The 19,101-nt window shown below is 36.8% G+C and overlaps 1 protein-coding gene across 1 annotated transcript in view; it reads right to left on the bottom strand.

Annotated features, from left to right (window-relative positions):
- Window positions 1–19,101, bottom strand: part of LOC128855444 (putative uncharacterized protein DDB_G0283051) — a 168,095-nt gene that overhangs the window by 2,653 nt on the left and 146,341 nt on the right. The gene's annotated exons all lie outside the window — the stretch shown is intronic.

The following is a 19,101-nucleotide window of genomic DNA, read 5'->3' as shown; positions in this document are numbered from 1 at the left end:
GTCGATGCTCATTTGTGTTTACGATTCCAAAGGAATTGTCCACAAGGAGTTCGTGCCAACGGTCCAAACCGTCAAAGCAATTTTCTATCCTGGCGTTTTGAAGTGTTTGTTGCATTGCATTCGACGAATTCGGGTGGAATACCGCGAAGGAGGAAGCTGGCGCTTATTGCTTGATAACGCGCCATCTCATCGATCCACTCTTGTGACTGATTTTTGAGTAGGAATCGCATTTTAACCATCAATCACACACCGTATTCGCCTGAAATGGTTCCCTCTGACTTCTACCTATTCGGAAAATTTCTTATGGCCATGAAAGGAAAATGTTTTGCGGTCGTCGAAGCCATTCAAAAGGCGCGTACCGACATCCTGAAGGACATTCCGGATTCCGGAAAAGATATTTAGATCGCGAAAAGCAGTGTACCGAGCTCAGTGTGGACTATTTTAGATAAATAAACTCGAAGTTATCAGAACAAAGCTCCTGTCGTTTCTATTTTAGGTCAGTCTTGTTTATTTTGGACTTCACCTTATATATATGTAAAAAATAAAGTTTTTATTTACGCTTTTGTTTGCAAGTATTCGGATAAAAAACATTCAAAATGAATTTTTGAATTTAATTTATTCAAAAACATCAGATAATATTATATAACAAAATGGTTGGATTTTATTCACATAAAAAAAAATTTTCTCAGAAGCCTATTTCTGCGTTCCAAAGAAAAAATATGTCGGAAAACTATGCGAAAAAATAGCAAATTCATAAAAATGAGTTATTGAATTATCAGTTAGTTGGTGGGTTGAATTATATGATTTTTGTAGTAGTGTGAACTATATTTTTGTATAGAATTAATTGAAATTAAAAGAATAATAAATAAATAGTCAAAATGTATCAATATGTGGTGTACACTTTCCTTTAACGCCGGCAGTGTGCACGTGCATATATTTAATTTTGTTTGAAAAGGTGAATATTTAATCTTTTTTAAATTCCAGTGATTTGTGTGATTTTCTTTTACAGCAATAATGGCAATGTGGTCTAGAGGTCGGCCTCTAAAAGAAAGCGAGGTGGGAATTTTTTTATCCGATTTGGATGATGAAATAATTGATTTAAATGAGGATACTATATCTCGACCAGTCAATACATGGTGTAGACTTTCTTTTCACGCTGACTGTACATGCAAAAAAAGTACGTGGGCTACACACGGGGGTAAATCTCACTCAATCACTTTTTTAGACCAGCATCCATTCGGTGCGCACCAACTACTGAGGACGTACATGATGGAAAGAATAATGAGTTGGCGCCTATGGTGGTACCGTTACTTTGCTCTCAGCGAATTTGACAATGAGTTGGTTTTAGCACCAGTATGGCCAGATTATCATTTTCGTAACTTGATTTAGAATTTTTTTTTTTTGATATTTAGTCTCTGAGTTTCAGTTCTTTCTTTATGAAATTTTTCTAGCCTGTTCTAATTAAAAGTAATGTTTATAATTTAATAATTAACTCAGTTTTATTTAGCTTTACTTTTTTTAACATCTGGTCGCATTGCCCGCGATTGCGGTTATTGTTGGTGTTCTTCTGCTTTCGGCAGTCAAATCTCTCTCTCGCTACTGCAGTGTTGCCTAGCTTTGTAAATAAAAATACACTAAAATGCCCATTTAAAGAAAATAACTATCAAATTTTTATTGAATTCCTTAAAGAACTTTGTATGCGTAACAAATTGTTTTTAAAATGTGCGTTTTTGTGTAAATGTGTTATGCTTATGTACAATTTAATTTATGAGTTTTTTGTTAAGAGAAACTCTTTTGTAAAGGGAACGACTTATTTGCTATATTTCAGTATTTTCTGGTATTTTTTTGCTTATTTTTATTATGAATACACCTCTTGATGCACTATTCCCCACTAAGGATTGAGGACCGGACGAAACGATTACTGCTCTATGGTTTTACTTCGCATTCAGTAATTTCAAACGCTTTTTAAAACGTGTAAAAAGGTTTTCAATGTTAAGGAGCAAAAAATTAAAATCTGCACTTCCAAAATATCAAACTTTATAAGAATCAACAAATTTGCATTAGCACTAAAATCTTCTTAGAGTGATCTTATTTAACATTCCTTTCTTTAAGATAGTAGTCCGGTGTAACGACCGAAATTTCGACGTTTTTTCATGAATCTTTTTTAAGGTAGTAGCCCGGTGTAACGGATTCAAAAAATCGAATTTTTTTTACATTTTTCGGAAGAAAAAGATCTTAAAAATATACAATAAAAATTTCAGACAGAAATTTTCATTATTTTTAAAGTTATAGCTAAAATAAGAGAGCGCGCAGCAGCTGCTCTGACCGTCCTCTCTTTTATTGTCGAAACTTTAAACCCGTTTTTCTCAAAACCATGTTTTCGAAATTTCAATGAAACACTGACTCAAAAGTATTCAACCGATTTGGCTAAAAATTTAACCCGTTATTCTAGACACACATATCTAAATCCCGGACCTTTAAAACATTTAATTTTTTAATAATAAACTGTTAAAATTAAACAATTTATGAAGAAAAAAAAATTAGATTTTGAGAACTTTTTCCACAAGTCCGCTATTTTGTATTTGTTTTTTTTTTATTTTTATGTATATTTTAGATTCGGGACCTAAAACAAAGTCTACAGAATAATAATATCCTTGAATTTTTTATTTCAGATGACTTTGGAAGGCTGTGTGTTTCCCCGAACCGACTCATCTTTTTTTTAAGGACTCCACTTTGACGTCAAAAATTTTAAACACATTAATATAAAATTAACTTTAAACATTTTTTTGATATACTTCAAAACACCAATAAAAACATGTAAAAACTTTAAAACGATCGCATTTTATTTTCTTTTTAATAATACAGTTTTTTTTTTAACTTACAGTTTCGGAAGCTTCAAATTAAAAACAAAAAGAAATAAACACCAAACATAAAAATTTTCATATTTTGGGTATAAAAAAGCACTAAATTTATTGTGAAGAGCAAATTGTTGGCAACACTGCACAACTTGGCTAACGTGACGTCACGTCCTCTCTGATGGGCGCAATCTTGTTTCTATCATTCTTGGAGGACGTACTGCATGAATTCGAAGAGTAAAATCGGCATTACTGATTACGTATATTTCCATATGTTATAGATAAACAAACTAAAACCCATCAAATATTTTGTGGGGTGACTCACACCCCAGTGTATCTAACGAAAGTTAAAAATTTAACGAGATTACCGTCTTCTATTTGTTTCTAATAAAAATCTTCAACCATTTATGCTAAGCGAATCTATGTAAGAGTGCAGACATTATACAGCGAGGGGCAAATTTAATCAACTTATAGGAAGGCCGCCGTGCCGAATGGGTTGTTGCGTGATTACCATTCGGAATTCACAAAGAGAAAATTGGTTCGAATCTCGGTGAAACACCAAAATTAAAAAAAAACTTTTTTCTAATAGCGGTCGCCCCTCGGCAGGCAATGGCAAACCTCCGAGTGTATTTTTGCCATGAAAAAGCTCCTCATAAAAATATCTGCCGTTCAGAGTCGGCTTGAAACTGTAGGTCCCTCCATTTGTGGAACAACATCAAGACGCATACCACAAATAGGAGGAGGGGCTCGGCCAAACACCCAAAAAGGTGTACGCGCCAATTGTATATATATATAGGAAGGCTTATCATTTTTGCAAATGGCGCATAGAGCTGCAGTCTAGAAACAGATAAGCAATGGAGCGCGTAAAGAGCAGAATAAGGAATTTCATTACTCAAAATAATAAATATTATTAAATAAAAAAATTATTCGAAAACAAAATTGGATGATTCATTTTGAGCCACATTGTGGAAAAATGTCATCACCATCCTTTCATCAATTCAGACCTGAACCACAAGCCATTTAGCATGCGGTGGCTTTCGTCTCTTTGCACTCCATTCTCCGGCACTGTTTCGGTTAAAATTGTTATTTTTGCTACGAAACGTTTTACTTCGTTTTGCCATTTTCATGCGCACTGCATAATTTTACCATAAATATGCATATACATGTTTACATACGCATGCATGTTTGTATGTATATGTTTGTGTGTACGAATGTAGGTGTACTCTATTGTGTTTATGAGCGTAATTAGCCACAATTATAAGCATTTAGGCATATTATTGCTGTTTACATCCAATTTAATATGATCGATTGTGGTTTTGTTGTTGTTGGTGTTGTTGTTGTTGGCGATTGTGGTGTCATTGCCGTTAGCCGATGAAGTGCTTCTCCATTAGTTGCATTCGATTGCACTGCTCGCTGGATGATAATCAATTAAATTGCAATTTATTGATGTGTCCCCATGCATATCTGCGGTTTGAAGTGAAATTGACCCCAGCTTTTCATTTCACAAAATAAGTGTGTGCGCGTACAAACAAAGATACACACATTCATACATACATTTGCATGCATATGGCAGTACCCATATATTCGCTAGTATGTAAACTAATTGCAATGAATTATGCTTATTAAAAGCAACAACAAAAATGCTAAGTTACTGAAGCTGAGCTAAAATTGCATATGTATGTACGCGTGTGCGTGTGTGTGCATGTAAGTATACATTTGTGCTCGCATTGACCATCATCTCGAGTTGTAATTAATGATCACATAAAGCGATCGTTGAACCTCAGCCAATTGAATAGACCATCAAGCTATGAAGCTTTCGAAGTTAGTCTAGATTTTCTTGAAAGAAATTATTATTTAGCGCGAAGATTCTTTAAAATAGAATTAGCTCAGGGAAAGGAAGCAAATCGCCAAAGATATGAAAACTTCCACTTCACAGGATAGATTCACAAATAAAAAAGTTTGAAAACTTTCTAAAGCTTAAAATGACGTACCAAAACTTGTACTGTAAACTATTGCAATCGCTGATGTGAACACCTTTGCATACTGGGCCGAAAATTTGCTGTCTACTTAGTCTGAAATATTCTTGAGAGTCTGATATTATGAAGCTAAGTACGCGAATCTCAATCATACGAAAACAGAAGAGTAGGAGAATGATTTTGTGCAGTGCACGCCAGTCTACGTTCTACGTTACAAAATTTCAAAATTCAAATTTTCTTCATACTCGAGTAAACAATTTCCAGAGTACCAGGACACTAGCGTAGTTATTTTTTGAACGGTTAAACATTTCTAGTGCATCAACGCGGAATTGTGCAGGGTTACATTGAGATGTTCGAGCAAATCTTGTTTTGATTATTTAGCAGAGCTGTGCCTCGTTGATAGACTGAATTTTCTTATCCGTTTTAAACTACGCTTCACGCGCTGGATTTTAGGAAATAAGGGGCTTCCTACTCGGGTAGCGGCCTCGGTAGTCTAGCGCAAGTGCACTAGCCTGCCATCCCAGTTTATATACATAGTTTACCTGTTTAAGTAAAAAAAAATCTCATTCCTCAAACCCAAAACCTTTAGCAGCATTGTGGTTGCTAAAACAAGCAAAAAACAAAAAAAAAACACACACAGTTACTCATTGCACCAGTGGCGCCAGAAAGAGGAAGCCGGCAACCGCGGTAATAGCACAGACACACAAAATTGAGCGAAGTCCTGAACCATCTGTGCGATCCTTCTGGCAGAAAAATGTGAAACACAGATGACGCTCTAGGCAGTAAAGAAGGCGTTGTTCCTAAGCAACGACAGATGGGCATTTCCACCACTTAGGACACCTACCCTATCAGGAATCAAAATAGATGAACGAACCCAACGCAAGACAAGTCTTGTCAAGGCCCTATACTCCCGAGAGGAGTTAACGAGAGAAAAACAAAACTCGCATCGCTTCCATGAAAACTTTGCAACTGTTTTTGGCCTTAGGTTAGCGACTTTTCATTGCTAAAAGCTACAACCACTGACGATATCAGCCGTCCAAACTTCACCCCATGAAAATCAAAAAACTTAAGGATGCAGTCTTGACAGTGCTAAGAAACTAAACATTCATCACCAAACATTTTTGAATCATCTGTGAAATGTTCAAGCCCCCCTTTCTTATTCATTAATGGGTTGCATGATTTACTACCATTTTTTTGCAACACTTCAAGTTTTCGTACAACTATTTTGACGAACTTACCTATGTATACAGATAAACTAAAGATAAACTAAAAAGTCAGCTGAACAACGCTCATCCACACTTTTTGTAGGGGATAGAAAATGTCACACAAGCGCCTGGTGTGATTACAAAAGGTTTGAGAGAAGAAATGCCCAGAAAAGAAAAAGAAAATTCGACAGCCTGACACAGGGCGAAATAAGTGCAGCATTATTGCGAGAAAAGAAAATACCGTAAGATTTAGGCATCTTGGCACTAACTTCTTTGCTGAACTGCTCTCGCTGATATAAAGGGTTTTTCAATAAGGGCGGGTAGATGTTGAAATCGTCAATCGTGGCGTTTGCTGTGTGGCACGTAGCGCCGTCCTGCTGGAACCACATGTCGTCTAGGTCCATATGGTTCAATATGGGCCATAAGAAATTGGTTATCATCGTTGTGTAGCGCTCGCTGTTGACGGTGTCGTTTTCAAAAAAGTACGGACCAATGACGCCGCCGGCCCAAAATCCACACCAAACGGTAACTTTGGAAGCATTATCACCTGGTGAACCTCGTGTGGATTGGTGTCGTCCCATATACGGCAATTTTGTTTGTTAATACAGCCATTCATCCAAAAATGCGCCTCGTCACTAAAGATGATTTTTCGCCCAAAACTGGGGTTCTCTTCCAAACGATTCGAAGCCCAGTCAGCAAACAAACGGCGTTGTCTATGGTCATCAACTTTGAGCTCCTGGGTCAGTTGGATCTTGTACGGGGGTAGGCCCAAGTCCCGACGCAAAATTCGCCAAGTTGAAGTCTGCGAAAGGCCAAGTTATTGTGCACGGCGAGGAATAGAATGCCTCGGGTTCTCCTGTACACTTTCACGGACCGCGGCAATGTTCTCGGCTGATCTTGCGTTCCTTGAATGTACGGGTGTTGGCTGATTGTTTACTGATCCGGTCGTCTCAAATTTGGCCACCAAACGTTGAAGAGTCGACTTTGAAGGGCAACCACGTCTACCGAAAAATGGGCGCAATGCGCGCAACGTTTGCGTTAATGAACACTCATTTTGATAATAAAGTTTTATCATTTGAACGTGCTGTTCAATCGTGTAACTTGCCATGATGATTTGGCATAAATAACTGAATAATAAACAAAGGATTTGACAGATGTTACCAAAACAAAATGGCTGCCACAGGGCGCCAAAATCGACCCGCGTCAATTGAAAAACCTTTTTTTGGGCCAGATATTAGCCACCTGATGAATTTCAACAGCAGCATTAACCGGTTGTGTACTTATATATACAGGATGTCCGGAGGCAGAATTAAATAAATAAATTAAAAAAGTTTAACTCGATAACTATTACAAAGAAGACAAGTGCGAATTTTATTTTTTTAAACTATACGTTACGTGATTACGTTACGTCGGCTAAACTCCTGGAATCTGGTTTAGGCGCAACTCGCTGGAGAAGGGATGTCGTGTCATTTGTAACCTGAACTCCAAGCCATGTGGTCCGTGGTGTAAGATGATTCTTTCCGAAATTTATTCAAATATGGTTTTTTTTTTTGTAATTTTATCCGCTTCAGATGTGGCGGCGCTTTCAGAATTGCCCTTCGAACGGAGAATTGCTGGCTGCAGCATGTGCTATTTCTTTAATTTTCGATGTTGAAAGCGCGGAATGCGATGCAATTCTAAGGATTTTGCGGGGCTTCTTCGGTGTTAAGGGGTTATATACCTTGTGTTTTTCAAAAAAATCAAAATAAATTTTATTTCTTTATCGTAAAGAACAATCCCTTGAGAACATTTTCCAAAAATTTCATAGAGATCTGAGCAATAGATCGAAAGTTACAGCGTTTTAAATTGTGCGTCGTCACGTCCTGAGCGTACGGCCTCATGCGGCGCTTGAAACTTTAAACGCGATTATCTCAAAAACGTGTTTTTCCAAAAATGCTTTTGCGGTGGACGCGATTGCAAAAAAAGTATTCAACCGATTTTTATAATTTTTTTTTTTAATTGTTCGTAATTGATGTCGCCTCTTAGTGAACGATCAACTTTTTATGTATAAATTTTTATTTTGCAGATATGAATTTTTTAATGCCAATTTTAGGACTGTAGAAGTGGAGTTTTTTAAAAACATGTTCCTATTTTCACAAAAATCAAAATATTTAATATATTGATCGTTCACTAAGAAGATATAACCCTATACTAATGAAATCTTTTCGATTTTTTGATTTCAGTTGACTTGGTGGACTTGAATCGCGTCCACCGCAAGCCTCTTCCAAAAAAAGGGTCTTGGGGGAAAACGCCATAACTCCGCCATTTTTAAATATTTTTACACAAACAAAGCCTTTTTTTTTTCTTTAAACATTGTAATATCCAATAATAAAAACTTTTATACAATAAAATTATTGCTACATATCTTTAAAAAAAACCCAACTTTCGCTAATTTCACCGGACCACAAGGTATATAACCCCTTAAGGGGTTATACGCAGTTATGACTTTCAAAAAAATCGATTTTTTTTTATTGCATTTTTGTAATGTACATATATTCAAAAGTATACGCACGAAATTTGAAGTAGATCTAAGCAATACTTTCGGAGTTATACCTAAATATGTAAGATGCCTCGGCACGTTTTAAGGTAGGTATTGAAACTTTAAACGTGTTTTTTTCAAAACGGCATTTTTCAAGTCCGTGTACACGATATCTCGAAAACGGCTTGTTTGATCGGTCAACCGTTTTAACTCAATCTTTAAAGATACATTTTCTAGTAATTAATCGTTCCTTTTGTAAATCTGATACTTATTTTCCATTTTATAATCAATTTACGGCCAAATTTTAACGTCTTTTTTTAAAGGAGGTTCCAGAAATCGCCTGCAGCGCGCTCTATAATCAACATTTTCATAAATAAAAAATTTTGTTACGTTCTTGAAGGATGCTTTTATAACCGCCAAAAATTTTCAAATTAAAATATTCTTCAGGATAAATCCTTGACAACCCGTCTTTTATTTGCTTCATAACTGCGTATAACCCCTTAAAGCCATCGCAGCTCAAAAAACTCTCATTTTGTGGAGTAATTTTAAAATCCATGGTTGGTTGGTTGGTTGGTTTAAAGTGGTGATTCTTCCAGAATCCAACTAGCGCTTCCGCGCCATTTTGTTGCCACATCCTCGTTACCAACTTGTTTAACGGTCATTTACAGCATAACTATATTCTGTGCGGTTAAGGAACCTTATTAGGTTGTTAACGTCTAAGCCAGATAGTTGTTCGAGATTCTCGAACAGCCGTTGGCCCAGGGTTAACATTCTGTCCTTCCATAGGGCAGGGCATTCACAGAGGAAATGGAAGACTGTCTCCTTTTTCTCCGGTTGTTTGCAACTGTGACAGTATGTATTGTGAGGGATACCCATTTTGGCTGCTTGTTCTCCGATAGACCAAAAGCCAGTTATGACTGCCGTTAGTCTCCAGGCGTCCCGTCGTTTCATTTGCATTTCGTCTGGACTTTCCACCTACAGTCCGCGATTCAGAGGTATTTCTGGGAAATTATATTCTTGACTACACCTAATGTTGTGAGTACCGATTCTGCAAGAGCGTTATTCATGGCAGATCCCCCTCTTGCCAGTTCATCTGCTTTTTCGTTACCTTCAATGTTCCGATGTCCCGGGACCCAGATTAAGGTAACTCAAGATGGTGAGGCTATTCCTACTTTGATACACCACTTTAGAGGTTGTTGTAGCCGAACCCAGTGCCTGGATTGCAGCTTGGCTATCCGAGAGAATAGCGTTATTACCCTTAAAAGAGAAATATGCGATTAGTAGTCTACAGGCTTCCCCAATTGCCAGTACTTCCGCCTGGAAGACACTGCCGGTATTAGGGAGACGCAAAGATTTCTCAATTTTAAGTCTGTGAGAATATATACCAGCTCCAACACCGCAGCCCATTTTACTTCCATCCGTACAGACTGTAGTGTCGAAGTTATTTAGAGAGAATCCCTTATTCCATTCTTCCTTAGATGGAAAGAGAGTGGCAAAATTCCTATTGAATGTCACCGTCGGGACATTGTAGTCAGTTCTCACCGAGATTAACTGAGTTTTTAAAATCCATAGACGTCTGCAAAATACGCTCGAACTAGCTTTTCACTAAGAATTCTTAGAAGCTCTACACTGATGCAATATAACAACAACAAATCACCACCATAATTGGTTTAAAAAAGTGCAAATCTGCTAGCATCATCTTTAGACTTTTCAATAGACTTCTTTGAGCCACACAAATCTGAATGCGGAAAAGCACGCATTAACCCGAGCAGCTGCCATAATTGCGGAGCAAAATGGAAAAACTAATACGAATATATCACGAATTTTTCATTTTTCAACCCCCAATAATTAATATGCAACACTCGTAATTCGGTGCCAATCGCATATTACCCAGTGGGCCAACTCACTTATGTGCCATAATCACCAGTTACACCTTCTAATTTTGCCACTACCAATCCAGCAATAATCTGGCAATTGCATCTTCACCGGCCGGTCAACTTTACATGTGGCAGCAATGTTGCCGCCCCTTTACGATTTTACAATGCAATTCGGCGTACAACTTAAACTTATTTCTTGGCTGTTACATTAAAAATGCGAACCAAGCCGAAAGATTGATTGTTGGTTTGTTTTTGATGAAAGCATAGAAAAAGTTGGCGCGAGCGAGTTTCAGTTGCAACACATCATTGTCATGCCTTGCCATGCCACAGGGATACTGTATATGTTTTTATGCGTGTATGTATGCGTGTGTGTATGTATATCATTGGTAAGAATGTGCATATGTTTGTGAGTAGTAAGTATTTACATACGATTGCCTCAATCGATTGGCAATCGCGCCGCGGTGCAGTCATTAGAAAACGCACCTGCCACCAGTCAACTTGCTTTATGTACGGTAAAAAAAATGCTGCAAGCAACGCCGTGCAAGTATGGCTTGTTGAGTACTGCTTACTTGCGGCTGTGTGGCAGAAAAGCATAGTTAATGAGTTGTTTGCGAGCGACTGCCTGTCATTGCCACATTTGTGGGAAATGAAGCGTTGCATTATTTTAATGGCAGTCGAGCAGCAAACGATGCAGTCAACAACTGCACGAATATATGAAAATTAACCACACAAATGTGGCAGCCATGGTTTCATATGAATTTCTACTGTTCCTATTTGTTTGAATTAATTTTTTTGTTTGCTATTGATATGAGGATCAGTTGCGTTTTATAATATGTAGTTCAGTGTTTATTTTTATTTTGCCTTGCATAGTGGGTCAATTTGCAATTTAATGCTTCATCTATTCGTCCCTGCTTTGTTGTTGCAATCGCTTCTACAATTGTATGACTAGTTGATGCTTCGACATGTATGCAAATAAATTTCAAAAGTCAGGCTCATCATAAAAATTATTTATTAACTACGTACATAGCGGCTCATATCAGAGCGTAAGCCCTGCCCGTGCACTTCTACGCAATAGGGGCGTGCAACCTATTGCAAGTCACTGCATCACTTCACAAATGCATTACATTACTTATATTTTTTGTTGCATTGTTGGCCACATTCATGCTGCCAAGTGTTTCTAATGCGCTTAAAAGGCTTGACAAATATGTCGCTGGTGATTGATAGAATATGTCTGTATATTTTTTTTTAATATTAGGATTAGCGATACCAACTAAAAGGTTTATAATTTTTTTTTTTGTCTATGTCACTGCATTTAAAAGCAATTAATTCGAGCTTTAATCAACATAATTTTACTATTAATGATGTACTGCATCGACTTTTTTACTCAAGACCGGGGAGTGGGTAACAGTAATATGGAACAAAAACATGACGTATGTGTGCTTATTACGGAATAAGTTTGTATTTTAGGCAGACTTTTTTTTAATTTACACCATAATTATCTTGTATATATTTGACCTCGGTAAATAGAAGATTTCCACAAAGAAAATTTCCAAAATAAAAATTAAAAATTAATGCAACATCAAAGAAGAATTGCGTTATACAGAATAGGCGAAATATTTGGAACAAATATTCAATAAAGCCCTACGTACTTACATACATATATAATATATAAGAGGTTTGCCCAGTGTACTTAATATTGGTAGGCATGGTCAAGGAAAAAAACTTACATACAAAAGCCCAGAAGCAGTTTATAAAACGAATTGTGGACAAAGATCCTTTTTCTTCGTCGGAAAGATTAAAAACTGTATTAGAAAGAGAAAAAGGGAAGAAGATTTCAGCAAAAACCATTCTTGGTTTACTCGAGCTTTGTGAGACGGTGTCGAGTTCTGTTGGCACGTCCATGGGCTGCCACCGAAATGTTTGTCTGACCACAGCTTCAAAGCAACCTCCAGAATACTTACGCGATAATATTTCGCATTTACCTTGATACCAGGCTCCCTTGGGCATTAGTGGGAATAGAATAGATTCAATATTTCATGAACATTTTTTTGGCAAAAAAATTTGTTCTCGTTAAATACCGTTTAATTTGACAATTACCCAACAATGGACTCGATCGTAATGGATAGCAAATCCTGGACCTATGGACATGGAACACCCAGACGAGCTTAATTCAACAAAAGTTATTCATGGAAGAAGCACCTCAAAGCAAATGGTTACCTGTACGCCGGCTCGAAAAATGTGATCATGTCGCAACTTTACCACTAGAGAAACTTAAGAGGTAAGGAGTAGTCAGAGACCCTTTACTTTACAAAAATAAAAACCTAGCATTAATACAAAATTAAAACAAAAAATTAATAATAGTAAAAGTTATCGTTGTTTGTGTGGAGCATGTTTCTCCAGAAGTCCCTTGCGGTGATTATCAGAGACTTTTTTAAAATCAATCGGACAAGAGAAATTAGTTTTAATAATAGAGAATCTTGTGCCTGATCGAATATTTTTTTTTCAAAATTAATAATATGGCGGTCTCAGGAAATATTTTTCAGATTTTCGAGAAATCGGCAACTATTGTTAAAAAAAAATGGAAATTTTTGAAAAAAAATCTTCTGATCAGGCAAGAGTTTTTATGTTTTTTAAAAGCAGTAGAAATTTTATTGAAATCTACTAAGCGGTTTTTAAGTTTACAGTGATCACCAGTTCAAAAAACATAGTTTTGAGAAAAACGCTTTTAAAGTTTTGCTTTCGATTTATGTACAGTTATATGAATTATTTAATTACTTGCACTGTTTCATCTATTCCTGGGCCATATAATAGGTCTTCAGCCGTCATAGCAGCTTCCAAAATATCGATTTGCTGTTGGCTACGTACCATTCTACCTTCTCGAGTGTTATCGTTAGCGCGCTTATCTGCCACTTTCATACGTGCAGAATCCATTTTTTCAGCTCCAGAGCGCCCGAGCACCCTTTTTTAATTGTTGAGTAACTCGAAAAGTATTTGTCGGATTCACTTCAAATTTTCACACAATATTTTAAAGATATTATACTCTAAGAATATGCAAAAACAAAATCCAAACAAAATCCTGATCACTCAAAGAAACAATTAATAGTTCATCAACCTTACAGCGCTGATTTGACATCTAATGATTTCTTTTTTGTTTAAATTTGAACAAAAATAAAGTCTGAGGTCAACGTCTTCCAACGCTTGAAGAAGCTGCTAAATCCTTTAAGCAGCTCGATGGAAATCGCTACAGTTATTACTTTGTTATCTGTAATTCCTTATCAAGGAAAATTTTAAGAGAACCGTGAAAAGGACCTAACAAAATAAATAAGAAACTAATCCGAATTGGAAACACATCTGTCACACCACCGAACTCATAAAAAAGTAGGAAATAGCTAATAGGCTGTCATATTGTGATTGAGTTATACAAAGTTCAGGAAGGAAAAAAAGTTTTATTACATTAATATGATATAATGATAATGATAACCTGGAGTACTACGCCAGAGCGCAACCAATGAGCGAAGTCCTTCCACTCAAATATTTACGGCCTACTTCGAACCATCTATGAACAGGTGCACTGGCACCTTTTTCTAAGTGTTACACCCTTCATATTCCTCTGTTGAGAGAATGTGGGTGATGAAGGATTCGCTTGAATTTAAAGTAGGTATAAACTGGTCAGTTGCAGTGGTTATTAACTCGAAGTTTCGAAAAATTTCGGAGTTAGTTTAGTATTTGCGCAATACACAGAACAATTCGTAAAAAATCTGTATGAGCGGATTTAGCATAAAATAATTTGCATGAGGATGAAATTTCGACCAATCGAATATTAAGTGCCACACCAGCCTTGTATCAAAATACGTATGTATATACGAAGATTAATGTGGCATTAACCAATAGCAAAAACCTGCTGAATTTATGAGATTATTTCTGTCAACATACGACGCTAGCAACCTAACATTTTACACTTATCTGCTGTACTCAGCGCTTACGTAGACTCTGATATTTTTATCATCTGCCAAAGTTACCCACTTGAAAGATATTCCAAGCATCCTGAGACGGTATTGCTGCCTATCGCCTGAACGCAAGGGGAAACAAGCATTTGGAAAAGTATAAATCAATGAATAAAATCATGCCTGAAAAACAAAAAACAAAAGCAAAAAAGAAAATATCATAATAACAAAAACTTTAGACGGCAGTGCGCATTGCAATAGCGCCAACAACAGCGAGAACATCAATTAATTGCTGTTTATGTTTTTGTTTGTGCCAGGTTGGCTGCCGTGAAAATATCATGTGGCGCTTTTGTGTCTGTGCCGCCAAAGGCTCCTTACACATTGCCAGCTAGTTTCGCTTCTTCTACTAAATATACGTATACGTATGTACATATGTATGTGTTTGTGTGCTTGTTTCACATTTTTCACCAAAAAACTACAACGAGTGATAATAATAAGCTGTGTGTGTGTGTGTAAGTAGCTTAAGTGCTTGTAGCCAGCGATCTGGCGCTTACACAAATAAGCTACTCAGGCATGGCATTGGAGCAGGAGCGTATTGCTTTGCAGCGTAAGCGCCACACGCACAGCGGGATGCGCTGAAAAACGCTTTGATGCGGCTGCTAAACGCCAAGTCATGGCTAGTCAAGTCAGCGCCACTTGTAGCTGCCATCTCGCTATTGTTTCACCACTTCAACACTTCTCCCGGTCGCTTGACGCAGAACGCAAACGCTCGTATCTTTTCGTCTAACTATTTCCCATCCTCTTTCCAATAATCTTTGTAAGCGTTTATAATTCTTTTGTTACACAATTTATTAAACGTTTTTATTGCATTTCGCGTTCGCCTTTGTTGATTGACCTGTCTTTTAGTGTCCGTCAGCTATTAAATCTTTTTCGAAATTATTGTTTATTCAAAACGAATTCGTATTCGAGCGATTTATAGTCGCATAGGTGTTTAGCAGAGAAATGGGAAGAGTGGCGGACGTATGAATTGCAAATGTCTTGACGCTGACCATAACACCCACAATGCCAAGCACAAAATCGTATACACTTCGCCAGCGAATTTTGTGCGCTGCGTAGCTGTGGATCGCCAAGTTTCTATTGCTGGTGGCGGCGATATCGATTAGGCAGATTAGTCTAATTTATAGCAAACACTTCATGTGAAAAATTAGGAAAAAAGTTACATAAACTCTAAACAAATACTTTATTACAACAAATGCCCACTTACATCTGCGCTCAATGAGCGGCGAGTGTCGAATGTTTAATTAAATCTAGGAAAAAATATATTGCCGTAATTAAACGATCGCAATAAAGTTGGGTAGAAGACCGCATTTAAAATTATTTGGCCAAAACGGTGAATATAGAACAGAGAAAATTCTATAGTTTTCCCTTCGCGTTATATTTAACTCTCCGTTTAGAAGATGTTTCGATAATCACTTTCGCACCTCGGCAATGCAGTCTGGCCAGACTCATATACAGTCACACAAGAAAATATACGGACCCCCACTAAAAATGGTGTTTGAGGCAAGCTGTTTATTTCTAAGCGACGCAACCTTTATAAAGGGTATTTCGAAAGGCGCGCAAACTGGCAACTTCAAACCATATAATTGCGTACGATTTTTTTTGTTTTAATTCCGATTAAAAAGTTGTAAATTTTTAGGAACATTTGTAGAATTTTTATAAATCTTGTCAATAGTTTGAAAGTTTAATGGGCCTTAAAATTGCATTTTGGTTAGAAATTTTACATTTTTTATCCAAATTTGTCCAATTTTTGTATAAGGTTTAAAATTTCGTTTAATAAGGTTTTTTAGACTATACTTTTATAAAAAAAATAATAAACATTAAAACAAAAAAAATGTTCATACTAATCAACACTTTAAGATGCTACATTTTCTTCGCGGGATCTGGTTTTAAATTATTTCATTTTGTTTGTATATTCACTGTTTAACCCTTCTGAGTTAAGGTACGTCTTTCTTTAGAAATTATTCTCTCTCAATTCTTGTAAAAATTATTAAAATAAGAGTTTATTAACTAAATAAAAAAAAAATTTTGTATTTTCATATATACCTCACACATACCCCCTAAACCCTTCACCACCTAGTGTGCTTTCATAATTTATCTGGTGAGTAATGTCCCACGAACAAATAAATCTAAACGATTTTTGAAAGAAAGCAAAAAAATTGTGATTGCCAAAAATGTATTAGTACAAGGTGGCGCAAAATTAATCATCCAATTTTTTCCACTAACTTTTATATTAAGTAAAAAAATGCGTGTAGCGTAGTACACATAACAGAAGTGAAACTGTCAAGGCAGACAAACAAAGAGGGAGAGACCCGAGAGAGAATGAGAGAGAGAGAGAGAAAGAATATATATCTATATATATATATATAAATTCACAACATTTGCAGAGAATACAAATAGACAAAATTTACAAAAAAAGGAGAAGGGTCGGCCGGTGTAGGTAAACGCCGGACACAAACCGTGTCAACAACGCGCACTACTCCGAGCGTTTACCACCCGAACCCGAACAAATGCAGCGATTCTAGGACCGCAGCAACGGCACAAATTACCGCAAGGCAATACCAATAAATTCGACGCCGGAATGGATAGCACTTTATAGTACGCACAAGCATTAGCCAGGAAACGGAAATAAGCGCCAAAAAGTAGGCACCAAAAAAAAACGCTAAAAAAATTGGGACCAAAAAACGCCCCAAATAGTAGGCACCAAGGAAATATAACGCTAAAAAGTAGGCACCAAAATATATTTCCTACAGGTTTGCACCAACAAACAAGGGCCAAAAAGTAGGCAGTGTTATTTCTCACTAGAAATTAGCAGCCATAAGGAAAAACTCAGGAAAAATAGCCTAAAGTCTTTCTAAGATATATATAAGGTATAGCTCTCTTTCTCCTTTTCCTCTACGTTATATCTTTTTCTCTCTCGCGGAATGAAAATGCCCAAAACGTTACATGGCCTTGAAATTTTACTCTCCATTCTCGCTCGTCCATCGACGCCTAAGAAGTTTCACTTCAATAAATGCTCTAAATAAAAAACTTGTGCCAAAATGTGTTCATATATTTCTCACATATACTCCCTAAACCCTTAATTATCCAGTATGATTTCATAATTTATCTGGTGAGTAATGTCCCGCGAACACACCAAATAAACCTATACGGTTTGTGAAGGAAAGCAACAACGTAAAAGCGTCGAAGTACTTATAGAACAACTTTAAATTACTGAAAGATGGGTCGAATATTTTAAGGAATTACTTAATGCGGAAAGTGTAGAAGAAGAAAGGCAGGAAGAGGCAATTATAACAGACAAAACCAATACTATGGAAAAATCTCAGGAACAACAACCTCCAACATTAGATGAAATTCTAGACGCGATAAACAGCATGAAAAATCACAAATCACCGGGAGAGGACAATATTACACCTGAACTTTTAAAAAACCCCAGAAGCATATTAATCGAAAGAATACAGCACTTAACATCTGTAATATGGGCCCAAGGATTGGAATGTAGCACTAATAATACCTAGGTGAAAATTATAGCGATATCTCGCTTTTCAACGAAGCATACAAAATCTTAGCGCATATTATAAACAATATATATAATATATAATTGACGCGTAGACCCTTTTTGGGTGTTTGGCCGAGCTCCTCCTTCTATTTGTAGTGTGCGTCTTGCGTCTTGATTTTGTTCCACAGTTTCAAGCCGACTCCGAATGGCAGATATTTTTATGAGGAGCTTTTTCATGGCAGAAATACACTCGGAGGTTTGACATTACCTGCCGAGGGGCGACCGCTATTAGAAAAAACGTTTTCTTCATTTTGATCTTTCACCGAGGTTTGAACCTACGTTCTCTCTCTGAATTCCAAATGGAAATCACGCACCAACTTATTCGGCTACGGCGGCCGCTATTATAAACAATAGACTTCTTAAATACGCTGAAAAAATTGTGCCGGAATACCAATGTGGCTTCCGCCCACAATCAACAAAAAGTGCAATATCCCGAAAAATTAATCAGACTAATAATGATGACCCTACGAAACAGTGAATCCAAAATCATCATACAGGCTAATAAATCTGAAGCCTTTCAAACACAGAGTCTTGTAAGATAGGGCAACACACTTTCATCAACAATTTTAATGCTGTGCAGTGTAATATACGAGGTTATCGATGACAAAAGAACTGGGCACATAATGAATAGAACAACTCAATTATATGCATACGCCGATGATATAGTGCTAGTCAGTAAAATCAAGAGTGAAAACACAAATAAGCAGGTTCACATATCTAGGCTGCAAACTGACGACAGATAATTCGATGAGGCTTACTATACAAGAACGAATTCAAACAGATAATAGAGCTTACGCATCACCCACAAAACTTTTTAAATCAAAACTCCTTAACAGACCCTCCAAGCTGACACTATATAAAACCATAATTCGACCGGTGCTGTGCTATGGAACTGAAACATGGACCTTGAGCAAAAAATATAAAAACAACTGCAACCATTTGAAGGGAAAGTTCTCAGAAAAATAGTTGGTGCAGTAAGAATTGCACAAAACGAATGGCGCTTACTATGGAGTGACGAACTGAACGAACTTATTAATGGCGAAAAATTACATCAAAGTGCAACGAATATGATGGCTAGGCCGCGTTAAGAAAATGGGCGATTCAAGAGCC

This window comes from Anastrepha ludens, chromosome 2, assembly GCF_028408465.1.
Source record: "Anastrepha ludens isolate Willacy chromosome 2, idAnaLude1.1, whole genome shotgun sequence".
Lineage (NCBI taxonomy): Eukaryota > Metazoa > Arthropoda > Insecta > Diptera > Tephritidae > Anastrepha > Anastrepha ludens.
This window is presented reverse-complemented; position numbering and strand designations above follow the sequence as displayed.